The sequence below is a fragment of the Macaca mulatta genome, chromosome 7, assembly GCF_049350105.2.
Source record: "Macaca mulatta isolate MMU2019108-1 chromosome 7, T2T-MMU8v2.0, whole genome shotgun sequence".
NCBI classification, from domain to species: domain Eukaryota; kingdom Metazoa; phylum Chordata; class Mammalia; order Primates; family Cercopithecidae; genus Macaca; species Macaca mulatta.
In genome coordinates, this window is record NC_133412.1 from 128,663,142 (window position 1) to 128,679,270 (window position 16,129).

The 16,129-nt window shown below is 40.2% G+C and overlaps 1 pseudogene; it reads left to right on the top strand.

Moving 5' to 3' along the window:
* Positions 1–10,400: 10,400 nt before the first annotated feature.
* Positions 10,401–11,939, top strand: LOC100426961 (abl interactor 1-like; annotated as a pseudogene).
* Positions 11,940–16,129: the final 4,190 nt, after the last annotated feature.

A 16,129-nucleotide genomic window follows, 5' to 3' on the forward strand; every position in this document is an offset into this window, starting at 1 on the left:
TCTGGTTTGTTGAACTTCAGGCCCATGCATGCCCTAAAGATCTAGTTATATGGACTTAAACTGAGTTAGAAATATTGTATTCCACCCAGATTTTTGAAGGGAAGATTCCCCATATTATTTTGGTACACATAGAGTATTAATCCAAAAAGATGCATAAAGATGAAAAATAACACATGTACATTATAGACATACTCTTAACCAATCTTACTAATCACCTCACGGTAACCATGCATCTTGTATATATTTTGTGAATACCATGATGACTCATCTTGACAGAATTCCTTCCTTTGAGCTGGAGGTGCAAGGTTAAAAAAAAAAATTTTCCTCTACAGTGAAAGTTACTCAGTAGTTTTAACTTCATGAGAAGCTAATAATTATAAGATTTTTACCTATTAAGTGGCTAATTAATTCTAAACAATTACTAAAGCACATTTGGAGAGCTAAGAGAAAATATAGTCAAGTGAGAGAGGGAATGAAATGATGCAACATTAAAATTTCAACACAGAATAAAAATGCTCAACCTTACTAGTCATTAGGGGAATGCAAAGTAAAACCAAACCACAGAGAAATACCACTACATCCTTACTAGAATGACTACAGTCAGAAAAACTGGCAGTCAACTGTTGACAAGGTTGTGGAGGAACTGGACCTCTCAAATACTGCTGGTGAAAATGCAAAACGGTACAACCACTTTGGAAATCAGTCTGACAGTTTCTTATAAAGTTGAACTATGCTACTATTTATCCCAGCAGTCTCACTCTCAGGTATTTACCCAAGAGAGATGAAAACTTAAAACAAAAACCTTTATGCAAATACTTGTAGCAGCTTTATTCATAAATTATCCCAACCCGGAAACAACCCAAATGTCCTTCAATGGGTGAATGAATAAATAATCTCTGGCATATTCACGTGGAAGGCTGAATAATGACCCCTCAGATAATATCATATCCTGATACCTGGAACCTGTGAATGTAACCTTATATGGCAAAGAAAAAGAAAAAAAAAAGGACTGCAAATGTGATTAAGATAAGGATCCTGGCATGGGGAGATTTCATGTATCTTTATAAATGGAAGTTAAGGGGACATTTGACTCTAGACAGACGGAAGAGGAGGCACTATGACCAGAGAGGCAAAGATTGGAGTGATGTGGCCATAAGCCAAGGAATGCTGGCAGCCATCAGTAGCTGGCCAGGAACATATTACCCCTTAAAATTTCCAGAGGCCCTGCCAACACCTTGATTTTAGTCCAGTAATACTGATTTTGGACTTCTGTCCTCCAGAACTGTGAGAGAATAAATTTCTGTTGCTTTAAGCTATCAATGTGGTAATTTCTTATAGCAGCCATAAGAAACTAATGCCCCACACAATGGAATACTATTCAGTGATAAAAAAGGAACCAATTCTTGATATATGCAACAACATGAATGAATCTCTGATGCATTATGCTTAGTGAAAGAAACACACTCAAAAGGCTATACACTGTATGATTTCATTTCTATAACATCCTTGTAAAGGCAAAACTACAGGAATCAAGAACAGATCCGTGGTTACTGGAGTTAAGGTTGATTATGAAGGAGCAGTCTAAAGAAGATTTTTAGGATGACAGAACTGTTTTTGTTTTGTTTTTTTTTTTTAAGACAGAGTCTCGCTCTGTCACCTAGGCTGGAGTGCTGTGGCACAGTCTCGGCTCACTGCAAACTCTACTTCCTGGATTCAAGTGATTCTTCTGCCTCAGCCTCCCAAGTAGCTGGGATTACAGGTGCCCGCCACCATACCTGGATATTTTTTGTATTTTTAGTACAGAGAGTGTTTCTCCATGTTGGCCAGGCTGGTCTCAAACTTCTGACCTCTGGTGATCCACCTGCCTTCAGGTGCGCCACCGCGCTTGGCCAACAGAACTGTTTTGAATGTTGATTGTGATGGTGGTTTATACACTCTATGTACTTGTCAAAACTCATAAAACTGTACAGCAGAAAGAGTAAATATTACTGTATGTATACTTTAAAATAAAATTTAAAAAACAGCTCAAGCTTTAGCAGCCAGGAAAAATGTTAAAGTGTTAAACTTCAAAGATCATGTAACACAGGTTCCTGCCCTAAGAGGCACTGGTTTTCAGCTCAGACCTCAATCAGAACATTTCTCTTTCTACCAAAGGAGAAATTAACCCTTTCTTTGGTGGCTGACAAATAGATGCAACACAAAAGAGTGGAACTGAGAGCATCTCTTTATAGACCACTGGAGAGAGAATACAAAGAGTTCATATGAGAGAGAGGAGAAAGCTCCTGGGCCATGAGAAGAGAGAGAAGCCTCATTTCCAGGGCACTTGGTAACAGGAGTCTGCATTTGTAGGGTGTACTGAAAGGAGCAAACTTCTTTAAGAACTGTCCTTAAGGTGAATTTTATTTATTTATTTTTGAGATGGAGTCTCGCTCTGTCGCCAGGCTGGAGTGCAGTGGCGCGTTCTCGGCTCACTGTACCTCTGCTTCCCGGGTTCAAGCAATTCTCCTGCCTCAGGCACCTGAGTAGCTGGGACTACAGGCACGTGCCACCATGCCCAGCTAATTTTTGTATTTTTAGTAGAGATGGGGTTTCACCATGTTGGCCAGGATGGTCTCGATCTCTTGACTTTGTGATCTGCCTGCCTCAGCCTCCCAAAGTGCTGAGATTACAGGTGTGAGTCATTGCACCCGGCAAGGTGAATTTTAAACAACCAAAGACTGATAATTTCTGCTAAAGGTCAAGGATGCAAGAAAGTGACATCCTATTGCATGCAGACCTGAGAGGAAAGGCATAGCAGAGTTTGGACAGTACAAAATGTAATGCGGACCAGAGTAGAGCCTATTCTCAGTCACATCAACCTCACTAAAGGTTTTTTCACTGAGAGGGGAATTAGTGTTTCTGGCAGAACTCCTCCTTGCAACATTGGTCATCTATAGTATTCATTATGCTTGAATGTAGTGTTCTCATTCCATGTACTAGTTCTGTTATTGTCAACAGTTCTTTTGTTGCTTTCACAAAATTCAATGTTGAAGTAACCCTTTTAGGCATTGTTGCCATGCAGGTTTGTTAATGAGAAGCAAGTTAAATGTTGGAGGATGATTACCAAAAATAATCGTTTGAGTTTTGAAATACTGTAAATACCATCTCTGAAACTTGTGTGGTCCAAAAACTTAAGCAGTACAAAATGCAGTCTTGTTATTTTGGGGTTAATAAAACTATTTAGGGTACAACGTTACAACAAGGTAGAGTTGTTCCTTGATTGCCCTGGATAATTTTAGGAGTTTGACTCTGCTATCCAATCTATCCTGGTCCCTGCTAGAGTTTGATATCATATGGCAGCAGTTTATTGACATAAATATTTCTGGGGACAACTCTGGGTCCTGTGGCTGGCTGAGTCTTCTGGGACAGCAACAATGATTCCAGGAATCTCTGGGTTAGTTGGCTTTCATCTTGATGGCTTAATCCAGAGAAACTGGGCCAAGAATACACTGTGGACTCAGCGACTCACTTCACACTCTGCACTTCTTGAGATTGGAATTGTATGCGTTTTCCCTCCCTGGCCTAGGCCTCATTTTCATATTCCTCTGCAGAAAATAATAATTTTAGCTGACCTTTGTTTGAGAATCAGGGGTAGGCAGATAATGGAAGCCAATTGACAACTGCCTTATATTTGAATTAATATAATTGCAGGGTATGTTACCACTGTGGGTTTTGTTTGTTTGTTTTTATAGTAATTGGGATTAATTCATTATCTTTGACAAGTTGAAATCGGACCAATTATCTGTTAGGCCAGTCCAAGTTTGAGAAGAAAAAACATGGTGTCATCTTAGAATGTAGTGATTCTGAGCCTGCTTGTCCTCAGATCTATTCCTCACTCTTCTCCTGCTCTGCAGGCCTGTTTCTCAGCCCCTTGTACCAGCTGAAATCGAGCTGGGTTTGACTAATGGGAGGCTGTTATAGCCAGCATAATGGTTCCTCAAAGATGTCCATACATTGCCTGGCAAAAGGGACTTTGTAGATGTGATTAAGGTTATGAGATGGGAAGACTATTGTGAATTAGCCGTGTGGACTCACTCTAATCACATGAGCCCTTAAAAGAGGAGTTCTCTGGCCGGGAGCAGGAGAGATAAGGCAGAGGGGACGTCTGGGAAATTGGAAGCATGAGAAAGACTTGATCTGCCATTGCTGGCTCTGAAGATGAAGGGAGGCATGAACCAAGGAATGTGGGCAGCCTCTAGAGGTTGAAAGTCACTCCTATTTGGCACCACACAAAGGAAACTGGGACCACAGTCTTACATTATCATGGAGCTGAATTTGCCAACAACCGGAACGGGCTTGGAAGCAGATTTATACCTAGAGCCTTCAGAAAGGAATGCAGCCCTGCCAACATCTTGATTTTGACCTTGTGAGACTCTAAATAGGGGACCCAGGTGAACCACACTGTACTGGGACTTCTGCTGTACATTTGTGACCCCCTGGGGTTGTGGTAATACTGGTTTTTCCTGTTGTCCCTCCAACCCAAGGGTCCTAAGAGCTTCTTGCTGTTGTTCTGCCCATCTGGGGTACCATCCATTCTCAGGTAGTCTTCTCAGGTAGTCTCAGATGCTGAGATCCAGTCTCAGCATCTTTTATCTCCTGTGTTATCAATTCAGTGAGGTAAATTCCCTCTGCTTTAACTATTCTGAGTAGTTTTGATGTCCTAATTTGACCCTGTGTGGCAATTATAGGATAATAGAGATCTTGAAGTTTTTGGTGGTGTTGGAAGGGGGATGCAATCATTCATTCATTCAATAAACATTTATTGACAGTCTATACTACATATCAGCAGTGAACAGGGAAGATGATCCTTGACGTCAATGAACTTTAGTTTTTAGTCAGGTAGGCAGAACTCTAATCAGGAATTGAAATAAAGCATTAGTATTGTGGTAAGGGAAGAACAGAGGCCTATGAGAACATAAAGCAGGGAGTTCTTAAACTGATTTATGGTCTAGGGAAGGACTCAATAAAGAGGAAATATTTAATGAGACTTGAAGATTGAGTAGGCTTATCCAGATCTTCCAAAAGTATAATTAATAAGGTGGGAAAGTGGGGTTGATAGAGATTAAAACAATCGTGTTTTCTCCTGCTAGAACTTTAAATTGTTTTATTAAAAATAGTTTTGCTTAGTCCTGACTCAGTTGATAATATCAAGGTATTGGTTTTGAATAAACACTATGAGTCAGCAGGGTTACATTAAACTCACAAGCTTAGTCAATGTCTGATTCTTGTCTGTGCAGAAGGAATGATCAATAATGCGAAGGAAAGGTTAATACCATTTTCAAATATTCTAAAGTTACGTTGGATTGTCTAACCCAGCAGTCATTCTCAATACCTTTCTTGCCTGCCCACCACATTTCCATTCAGAGCCTTCTTTCCCTAGCCTCTTGTAGCTAGGAGCATCCCTGAAACATAGGTCTGGTCAACCAGACTGAAGCAAGATTTGTTAAGGATTTTCTGTCTTCCTAGTGAAAAGGACAGACAGGGCTTATGCTGCTTTTCCTCTCTTCTTACCTTGAATTGAGATATAATATCTGAAATCACAACAGCCATTTTGTGGTCATGAGGCAACAAATGCAAATTTAAAAGCCATTATGATAAAGCATGGTCTATAGTAGAATAGTATTTCCCAAATCCTGTTTGCTGCTTATGTGGAATCTAGCCTCAGAAGCCTTAGACTTGAGCTTTACTGAGGAAGAAACTGCATATGTTAAGCAGGAAAAACAAAAGCAAAAACGAACCTTTTTCTTTACTATATAAGTAATACATGTCAATTTTAGATAAATTACATACAATGCGTGAATTTTTAAAAAATTCTGGTTAGGACTTCTGGTTTCCCACCTGGCATGTAAGAAGCTCAGAAGTTACCACTCTGGCCTTACAATAGGTAAAAAGCTGAACAAACTGAAAAATCGAGCGCTCTTCTTAGATCTGTCAGAGACTGAGATCACAGGGCAAACTGCTGCCTCAAAGACTGGAGAGACAGACAGGCAAGAGCAGAATCACAACTTACTGGAGCAGAAACCTCTGCGGAACCAGCGGCAGGATAACTGAACTGTAATTGATGAATTAATAGAGGCTCAGTGTGGGCAGCTCTGAGAGTTAAAAATTCCAGGGAGACCCAGTCGAGTTGGGGCACATTTTTGTGAGTTTTATTTCTGGGAAGTCTACCAGGTCCTCACAATAAATATTGGATAATATTATGGGATAATAAAGAAACAGAAGCAATATTTGAAGCAATAATGACTGAGAATTTCCCCCAAATTAATACCAAACCACAGATCCAGGAAGCTCAAAATCAAGCAAGATGAATGCCAAAAACATTGCAACTAGACATATCATATTAGATCATAAATATTGTGCTTCTGGCAGCGGGAGGGGAAAAAGGAACCATTTTGAAACACACCAGAGCGTTTGCTTCTTCCTAACAAGGCCTTCCTCAGGAGAAACTATTTTACCAGAGCCCTACTTGCCGGTGCTTTATCATGCCCTCACCTACCTGGGGGAAGTGAAAGACCCAACTCCAGCCTCCTCTATCTTGGCTCACCTAAGAGGAAAAACACCTGAAAAGCACGCGTGAAGTTCACAGTGCAGAGGCACTGGTTCAACAAAAGACTGAGACTAGGCTGGGTGCAGTGGCTCACACTGTAATCCTAGCACTTTGGGAGGCTCAGCGGGCAGATCATCAGAGGTCAGGAGTTTGAGACTAGCCTGGCCGACATGGTGAAACCCTGTCTCTACTAAAAATACAAAAATTAGCCAGGCATGGTGGTGCATGCCTACAATCCCAGCCACTCGGGAAGTTGAGGCAGGAGAATTGCTTGAACCAGGGAGGCAGAGGTTGCAGTGAGCTGAGATTGTGCCACTGTACTCCAGTCTGGGCGACAGAGCAAGACTCTGTCTCAAAAAAAAGAGAAAGAAAGAAAGAAAGAAAGAAAGAGAGAAAGAAAACAATAAAAACTGAGACCTAACTGCAGGGCTATAGAACACTTCCTCTCCCTTGACACCTTACCACTGCATTACTAAAATGCTATTTATTTTACTTTTTTTTTTTTTGACCCAGTACACCATGTTCACCTTTAACAAAAGCTTAAAAGGCAAAAAACGTTGTTTGAAGAGACTGGATGAGCATCAGAACCAGACTCAGATATGGCAGGAATGTTGGAATTATCTGATTTGGAATTTAAAAAACTGTAATTGCTCTCTCCTCCTGCCACCCAAGATGCTGAAAAGAAGGCCAAGGGCAAAAAGGTGGCTCTGGCCCCCTCTGTCATAAAGAAGCAGGAGGCCAAGAAAGTGGTGAATCCCCTGTTTGAGAAAAAGCCTAAGAATTTTGGCATTGGTCAGGACATCCAGCCTGAAAGGGACCTCACCCGTTTTGTGAAATGGCCCCGCTATATGAGGGCAGAGAGCCATTCCCTATAAGTGGCTGAAAGTGCCTCTTGCGATTAACCAGTTCATCCAGGCCCTGGAACGCCAAACAGCTACTCAGCTGTTTAAGTTGGCCCAGAGACAAAGCAACAGAAGCAGCAGAGGCTGTTGGCCCTGGCTGAGAAGAAAGCTCCGGGCAAACTGGGCATCCTCACTAAGAGACCACCTGTCCTTTAAGCAGGAATTAACATCGTCACCACCTTGGTGGAGAACAAGAAGGCTCAGCCCATGGTGATTGCACGGGATGTGGAGCCCATCAAGCTGCTTGTCTTCCTGCCTGCCCTGTGTCATAAAATGGAGGCCCCTTACTGCATTATCCAAAGGAAGGCAAGGCTGGGATGTCTAGTCCACAGGAAGACCTACACCAATGTTGCTTTCACACAGGTTAACTCGGAAAACAAAGGGGCTTTGGCTAAGCTGGTGGAAGCTATCAGGACCAATTACAATGACAGATCTGGTGAGATCCACCATCAATGGGGAGGCAAGGCCCTGGGTCCCAAGTCTGTGGCTCACATTGCCCATATGGAAAAGGCAAAGGCTAAAGAACTTGCCACCAAAGTGAGTTAAATGTACACTGTTGAGTTTTCTGTACATAAAAATAATTAAAATAATACAAATTCCCCCAAGAAAACCTATAATTGATAAGCTAAGGGTTTCAATGATAAAAGCAGACAACATGGAATAGACAACATAAACAGAGAGATGGATATTCTAAAAAAAGAATGCTAGAGATACGAAAAGACTGTCACAGAAATGAAGTATGCCTTTGATGGGCTCATTAGAGATTGGATATGACTAAGGAAAGAATCTCTGAGCTTGAGGATATTGCAATAGAAACTTGTAAAACTGAAAAGCAGAGAGAAAAAAGACTGAAAAATCAGAACACAATATTCAAAACCGTGGGACTACTACAAAAAGCATAGCATATACATAATGGGAATATCAGAAGGATAAGAAAGGAACAGAAGCAATATTTGAAGCAATGAAGACTGAGAATTTCCCCAAATTAATGTCAGACACCAAAGCACAGATCCAGGAAGCTCAGAGAACATCAAGCAGGATAAATGCCAAAGAAAAAATTACAACTAGACATATTATATTCAAATTTCAGATGAAGACAAAGAAAAATTTGAAAAGAGCCGGAGAAACAATAATCTGCCTTTCGAGGAACAATGATAAGGATTACATATGACCTCTCCACAGTAACCATGCAAACTAGAAGAGAATGGAGTGAAATATTTAAAAGTACTAAGAGGAAAAAAAAAATTCACCAACCGGCTGGGCGTGGTGGCTCATGCCTATAATCCCAGTACTTTGGGAGGCTGAGGCCGGTGGATCACCTGAGGTCAGGAGTGTGAGACCAGCCTGGCCAACATGGTGAAACCCTGTCTCTACTAAAAATTTAAAAATTAGCTGGGCATGGTGGTGCATGCCTGTAATCCCAGCTACTCGGGAGGCTGAGGCAGGAGAATTGCTTGAACCTGGGAGGCAGAGGTTGCAGTGAGAGATCATGCCACTGCACTCCAGCCTGGCCCACAGAGCAAGACTTTGTCTCAAAGAAAAGAAAAGAACCAACTTACGTAATGATAAAAGGGTCAGTATTCCAAGAAGACATAATAATCCTTAATATGTATGCACCTAACAATAGGACATCAAAATACATAAAGTGAAAACTGATAGAATTGCAAGGAGAAATAGATGAACCCACCATTATAGTTGGAGATTTTAACACCCCTGTATCAGAAATGGACAAATACAGCAGACAGAAAATCAGTGAGTACATAGTTGAACTCAACAGCACCATTCATCAACTGGATATAGTTGGTATCTGTAGATTACTTCATCCAATAACAGGAGATTATAGATTCTTCTCAAGCTTCCATGGAACATTCACCAAGACAGACCCATTTAATTTTTAACAAACTAAAAACAATAAAAATCATACAATATCTCCTCTCAGACCACAAGGAAATTAAACTTAGAAATCAATAACAGAAAGATAGCTGGAAAAATCCCCAAATACTTGGAGATTTAACAATTCTAAATAACACACAAGACAAAAAAGGAATCTCAGGAAAAATTAAAAAATCTTTTGAACTAAATAAAAGGAAAATACAACTTATCAAAATTTGTGGGATGCAGTGAAAGTAGTGCTTAGAAGGAAACTTATAGCATTAAATAAATACATTAGAAAAGAAGAAAAATCTACAGTCAATCATCTAAACTTCCACCTAAAGAAACTAGAAAAAGAAGAACAAATTAAATTCAAAGTAAACAGAAGAAAAGAAATAATAAACATTTGAGCAGTCGTCAATGAAATTGAAAACAGGAAGTCAAGAGAGAAAGTCAATAAAATCAAAAGCTAGTTTTTTGTAAAGGTCAACAAAAGTAATAAGCCTCTAGCCAGGCTAAGAAAAATAGAGAGAGAACACAAATGACTAATATCAGAAATGAAAGAGTACATGACTGAAAGTCCCATATATACTATTAATACATGGATGATAAAGGAATATTATGAACAGTTCTATATCCAGAAATTTGATAACCTAGATAAAAAGGGACCAATTTCTTGAAAGACACTATCTGCCAAAACTCACGCAAGAAGAAATAGATGATCTGAATAGGCTTGTGTCTACTACATAAATTGAATCAATAATTAATAACCTTCCAAAACAGAGAGCCCAGATGGGTTCACTGGTAACTTTACCAAACATTTAAGGAAGAAATTACATTAATTATTTACAATCTCTTCTAGAAATAGAAGCAGAAGTAGTACTTCTTTACTCGTTCTGTGAGGCCATACTTATCTTACTACCAAAATCAGACAAAGGCATTACAAGAAAACTACAGATATATCTCTCATGAACATAGATACGAAAATCCTCAACAAAATATTAACAAATTGACAACACCAGGTGGCAAGGTGGTTTGGATCCAGGCTATGAGGTGCTGGGAGCCTCAGTAGAACTTGCTGCCTCTGTTTCTTTAGTGAAAGAGGAACCAATACAGAAGGGTGGAAAATGGCAGAGCTGCAGATGTTACTAGAGGAGGAGATCCTGTCTCACAAGAGGGCACTGATAGAGTTACCAGAACCTGACCCAGGTGGCAAACTACTGTGAAGACAAGAGAAAAGCTTTAGAAGAGACCAAAGCCTACATAACAAGATCTCTAGTTAGTGTTACTTATCAAAAAACTGCAGTGTCTAACAATGTACTCCAGTTGCTGAACATCCAAGCCTTTCAACTTTGAAGAACGGAGTCTTTCATCAATCATATCTCACAGACTGTGGATATTAATAAAGAGAAAGTGGCTCAAAGAGAGATTGGTATTGGGACAACACATAAAATTACATCAAGAATTTACAAAGTAATAGTGCCTGCAAATATGGAGCGTCTTATAAGGTATGTTCGGATACACATTGCCTACACAGTTCTGAATGATGTGAGCCATGGTGTCAAGCATGTCAATAACCAGCCTGCAAGAATTGGCACACTGCTGGCCAGGCACGGTGGCTCACGCCTGTAATCCCAGCACTTTGGGAGGCCGAGGCGGGTGGATCACCTGAGGTCGGGAGTTTGCGACCAGCCTAGCCAACATGGTGAAACCCTGTCTCTACTAAAAATACAAAAAATTAGCTGGGTGTGGTGGCAGGTGCCTATAATACCAGCTACACAGGGGGCTGAGGCAGGAGAACTGCTTGAACCCGTGAGGTGAAGGTTATAGTGAACTGAGATCGTGCCACTGCACTCCAGCCTGGGTGACAGAGCAAGACTCTGTCAAAAAAAAAAAAAAAAAAAAAAAAGAATTGGCACACTGCCAAGAACAAATCCTTCTATCCAAAACCACCAAGTCTTCCCATATGAGGCCAGGAATTACTGGGACAGAATACTCCTTATAAAACCCTGGAACCCATTAAACCCCCAACTGTTTCTAATAACTATATATATGATGCATCCTGCTAGGTTTGGAAGTCATCATAATCCAGGCAGGTCAGCTTCATTAAATCAGAAATCAAGGCACACAATGGAAGTAGTGGAGGAAGGCAAGTCAAGAAAACAGAGGAAGCAGTAGTGTTAGTATTCGCATTGCTATACCTACACCTTCACTCCCTATTATTGGATAGTTCAACTCCTCCACCACCGACACCACCAGATAATGTTCTCATGTTTGATGACTTTCCACCTCCACCACCACCCACTCCAGTGGATTATGAAGATGAGGAGGCTGCAGTAGTTCAGTATAATGTTTCATATGCAGATAAGGATATTGCTTGGTCCTCCAATAATTATATTGAGAACATCATTGCAGTGTATGATTATACAAAAGACAAGGGTGATGAGCTGTCATTTATGGAGGGTGCAGTCATTTATGTTATAAAGAATGGTGATGGCTTATATGAAGGAGTCTTCAATCAGGTGACTGGTCTGTTCCCTAGGAGCTATGTTGAATCAATCATTCACTATGCTGATTAATTTTTTTTTTTTTTTGCTTTTAAAGTAGATTCTTATTATTACTCAGTCATGTTGTGGGACGGTTGTGGTTAACAGAATCATCTTAGTAGGTTTTAAAATGTGCCCATATTTTCAGGACGTGCTGTTTTATTGATATAATTGAATGTCTACCCATAAGCATAAATCTTTGAAGCAGTTTGTGTATTGCTAAACAGCAATTTATACAAGAGGCTGTCCATAACTGATGATGCTTATGTACTTACTTACACATTTTTAACTTTATGACCAGCCTAAATGTTCTGGGGAAGTAGGGTGTAATGTTTAACAAATCATGATTTGGATTGTACATGTTTAGGGCAGCTTGGTTACTAATGAATGCTATGTCAGACTACTTAAATGCTAAAGTCAGAAAACTTAGATGCTAGTGCTCATCATTCTTTTTGTTTAGATTCTCTGATTTTAAAAAATACTGTTTGTTTAAAGCATGCATAAAAATATATATTTTGGAATATACTTAAAAGTTCCAAGATGCTTCCAGTTTGTGTAATATTTCCCTGGAGAACTCATACTTAGGTCTCTTAAAATGAATTGAATCACCAAGGTCTCCATGTGAAACAAAAGAAGTAAATGGAGGGTTATCTGTAGTGCTGTAATTTGTACCTAAGTTTTTTAAGGAGTGGGATTTACATTATAATTTTTTTTCCACTCATGAGTACATAAGTGAACCAAAGGTTTTTGTTTTTCTTTCACTGATTTTCTTTAAAAAAATAAAAGATAGTGACTTATTGTAGAAATACAGTTCTGTTTTCTCAATATATTGACTTGGAAAAAATTGTAGCCTTATCTCAATTTGTCCCAACAACAATGTGATGAATTTTTATAGATTCAAAATCTGAGATGACTATTTACAAGTTCATCCACTGAATTCCTTTTCTAAACAAAATTTTTTTTTTTTTTTTTTTTTTTGAGGTGGAGTCTCACTCTGTCACCAGGCTGGAGTGCAGTGGCAAGATCTCGGCTCACTGCAACCTCTGCCTCCTGGGTTCAAGTGTTTCTCCTGCTCCAGCCTCCTGAGTAGCTGGGACTACAGGCGTGCGCCACCACGCCCAGCTAATTTTTGTATTTTTAGTAGAGACAGGGTTTCACCATGTTGGTCAGGAGGGTCTTGATCTCCTGACCTCGTGAGCTGCCCACCTCAGCCTCCCAAAGTGCTGGGATTACAGGTGCAAGCCACCACACTTGGCCTTAAATAAACTTTTAGGGCTTAGAAAATGTGCCACAGTGTGCACATTCACTTTGTAGGTAAAATTCTTGAAGATTGCCGTATCATTCCTTCAGTTTTACGGTGGACTATGGTATACCAATTCAACGAAAGGCAATTATAAGGATCTTTTACATATTGTAAAACTGGGTGCAAATGATTTGTGAATAGGCACTATTTATTCCATTTCCTGATGCTAACAACGTTAAGGTTTTAAAATAAAATAATTGGGAAAGAAGGTGGATCAGGTATTATTCAGTGAACAGAGATATACCTAACCAACAGATTTGTATTGTCTTTTGACATAATTGAAAGGTAACACCGGTATTTGTGTGTCTCCTCTTAATTTAAGGCAGGGCTAAAGAAGTGTTTTCTCTTGTTATCGTGTATGTAATTCTATATTGCTTAGGATATTAAAGTAGAACATTCAAGTGTGAGTTTCCATGTATTGAGGATTTGTTTGGATTTCAAATTACGGTTGGATACTGGATGTTACAGACTTATAACAGCGTAATGAATGGTAAGACTAGTAAAAAACATTTATTTTTGAAAATTAAAGCCCATTATTGCTACCAAATCAATATGATTATTTTATTGGCGTTTTGCCTTTTCACTTTTAAACAAAGTATCATTAGTGATCAGCTAGCTATCTTCTGCTTTTCATTTTTCAAGTGGATTGCATAGCACTTCACTTGGCGTATATACCTTAAATTGTTTATATTTCCTTCCAGTTTGGGAGACTTAGATTATTTCCAATGTTATGTTATTTTAAACAGTGCCTCAATGAACATCTTTATGCCAGATCTCTCTTGTTCATTCCTCCATATCCACTTTCTACCCTTTTCCATTTTTCTCTTGGCTCTACTCTTTCTTCTTCAGGGCTTACATTAACTAGTTCCTTTGCCCTCTGGCTTCCAGTCAGCTTCAGACAACATCTCTCCCCAGCAGGAGATTGGAGGGACGAGGGTGAGATCAGAGTGTCAGTCCCCTGGTTCCTTTGTTGTGAGGGCTCCTAGAACTGGCTGTACTTCTCGACCGAAGAGCGCTCTTCTCAAGGTGGCTAACTCTATACAACACTTCCTTCCCAGTTCTCAGAACCCGTCCCTTTCTTTTGGGCCTAAGGGTGGTGATAGCTTTGCTGCTGCTGCTAGTCCTGGGCACCTGCACCATCCCTTGCAGTTTTTCTACAACTCCTCCACATCTTTATGAATTAACACCACTCTAATTATCTTGGTTTGAATGTGCCAGTTATTTTCTGACTGATACAACCATTGCAACTAAATGTTTATGTATGTCTTTAATTATCTTCTTCAAGTAAATTTCTTTTTTTTTTTTTTTTTTTTTTTTTTTTTTTTTTTGAGACGGAGTCTCGCTGTGTTGCCCACTGGAGTGCAGTGGCCGGATCTCAGCTCACTACAAGCTCTGCCTCCCGGGTTCTCGCCATTCTCCTGCCTCAGCCTCTGAGTAGCTGGGACTACAGGCGCCCGCCACCACGCCCGGCTAGTTTTTTGTATTTTTAGTAGAGACGGGGTTTCACCATGTTAGCCAGGATGGTCTCGATCTCCTGACCTTGTGATCCACCCGCCTCGGCCTCCCAGAGTGCTGGGATTACAGGCTTGAGCCACCGCGCCCGGCCTCTTCAAGTAAATTTCTAGGTGGAGAATTTGCTTGGACATTGGGTACACTTGTTTTTAAGATGTGTAACACATGCATTGGCATTCATTTTAGATGAACTGTCTACAATCCTGGTGATACAGAGAGTCATCCTTAAAAAATGTGCCTGGACCGGGCACGGTAGCTCATGCCTGTAATCCTAGGACTTTGGGAGGCTGAAGCGGAGGGATCACGAGGTCAGGATATCGAGACCATCCTGGCTAACACGGTGAAACCCTGTCTACTAAAAATACAAAAACAAAATTAGCTGGGCGTGGTGGTGGGCACCTGTAGTCCCAGCTACTCGGGAGGCTGAGGCAAGAGAATGGTGTGAACCCAGGAGGGGGAGCTTGCAGTGAGCTGAGATCGCGCCACTGCACTCCAGCCTGGGTGACAGATCGAGACTCTGTTTCAAAAAAAAAAAAAAGTGCCTGTTCTCTGTAGCCAACCAGATGAGAATATACCTAAACATTTAGTGAGTATGAAGAAATTGGCAGGAATACAGCCTACCATTTACTTTGATCCTTGAAAATTTCTGGAGATCTCTAATATTGCTGAGCTTTTTAACAAACCTATTTTGTGAAGGAGTATTACTAGGATTCAGTTAGAAAATGGACTAAAGAAAGGAAATCCAATCAGTTGATGTTGGTTTATAGAGTGAATAAATAAGACTTCCACATATCAGTTGTTATCTAGGCTTCTGAGCTATCATTCATCAAATTTCTAACACAGGTAACCATGTTCCCAAATTTGTCTTTACTTTTCAATTTAAGGAGAGAAAGTCCTGATGAAGATTTCTTATATCTGAGCTTTTCTAAGACAGTGAAAAATCTAAAGCAGGTGTGGCAACTATGAATGTTTTCTATGAACTCAGGAGGTACATGAAATATTGCACCTTTTATAGGCTGAACAACATCAATTTGATGTTTTTGCATGTCAAAAATTGTCAGATATCAGCAATTTTACATGCTTTACCTTAGTGATTTTCTCTAAATCAATTTAATTCCATTTTCAACTTTTATCTTTCCATATTGGCATAAAGTTAAGCTTAGTCATTTGCAAGATTTCTTCATACCTCTACCTTCATCTATCCCTATTCTCCCTCCAACCTCCCCCTTGCCTGGAAATACCTCAAAGTTCTAGAGAGAAGAGGATGAGGGGAAGGGGCGAACATCTGCTTGAATTGACACTGTGTCTTTCACTGACCGCTGTCTGCCTCTGTTCTTTCTGTGCTGTTCTGGGAGCATGGCAGCCTCAAGAGAGGCTGCCTAAGGATCTGCATGCCTAGGTGCACTGG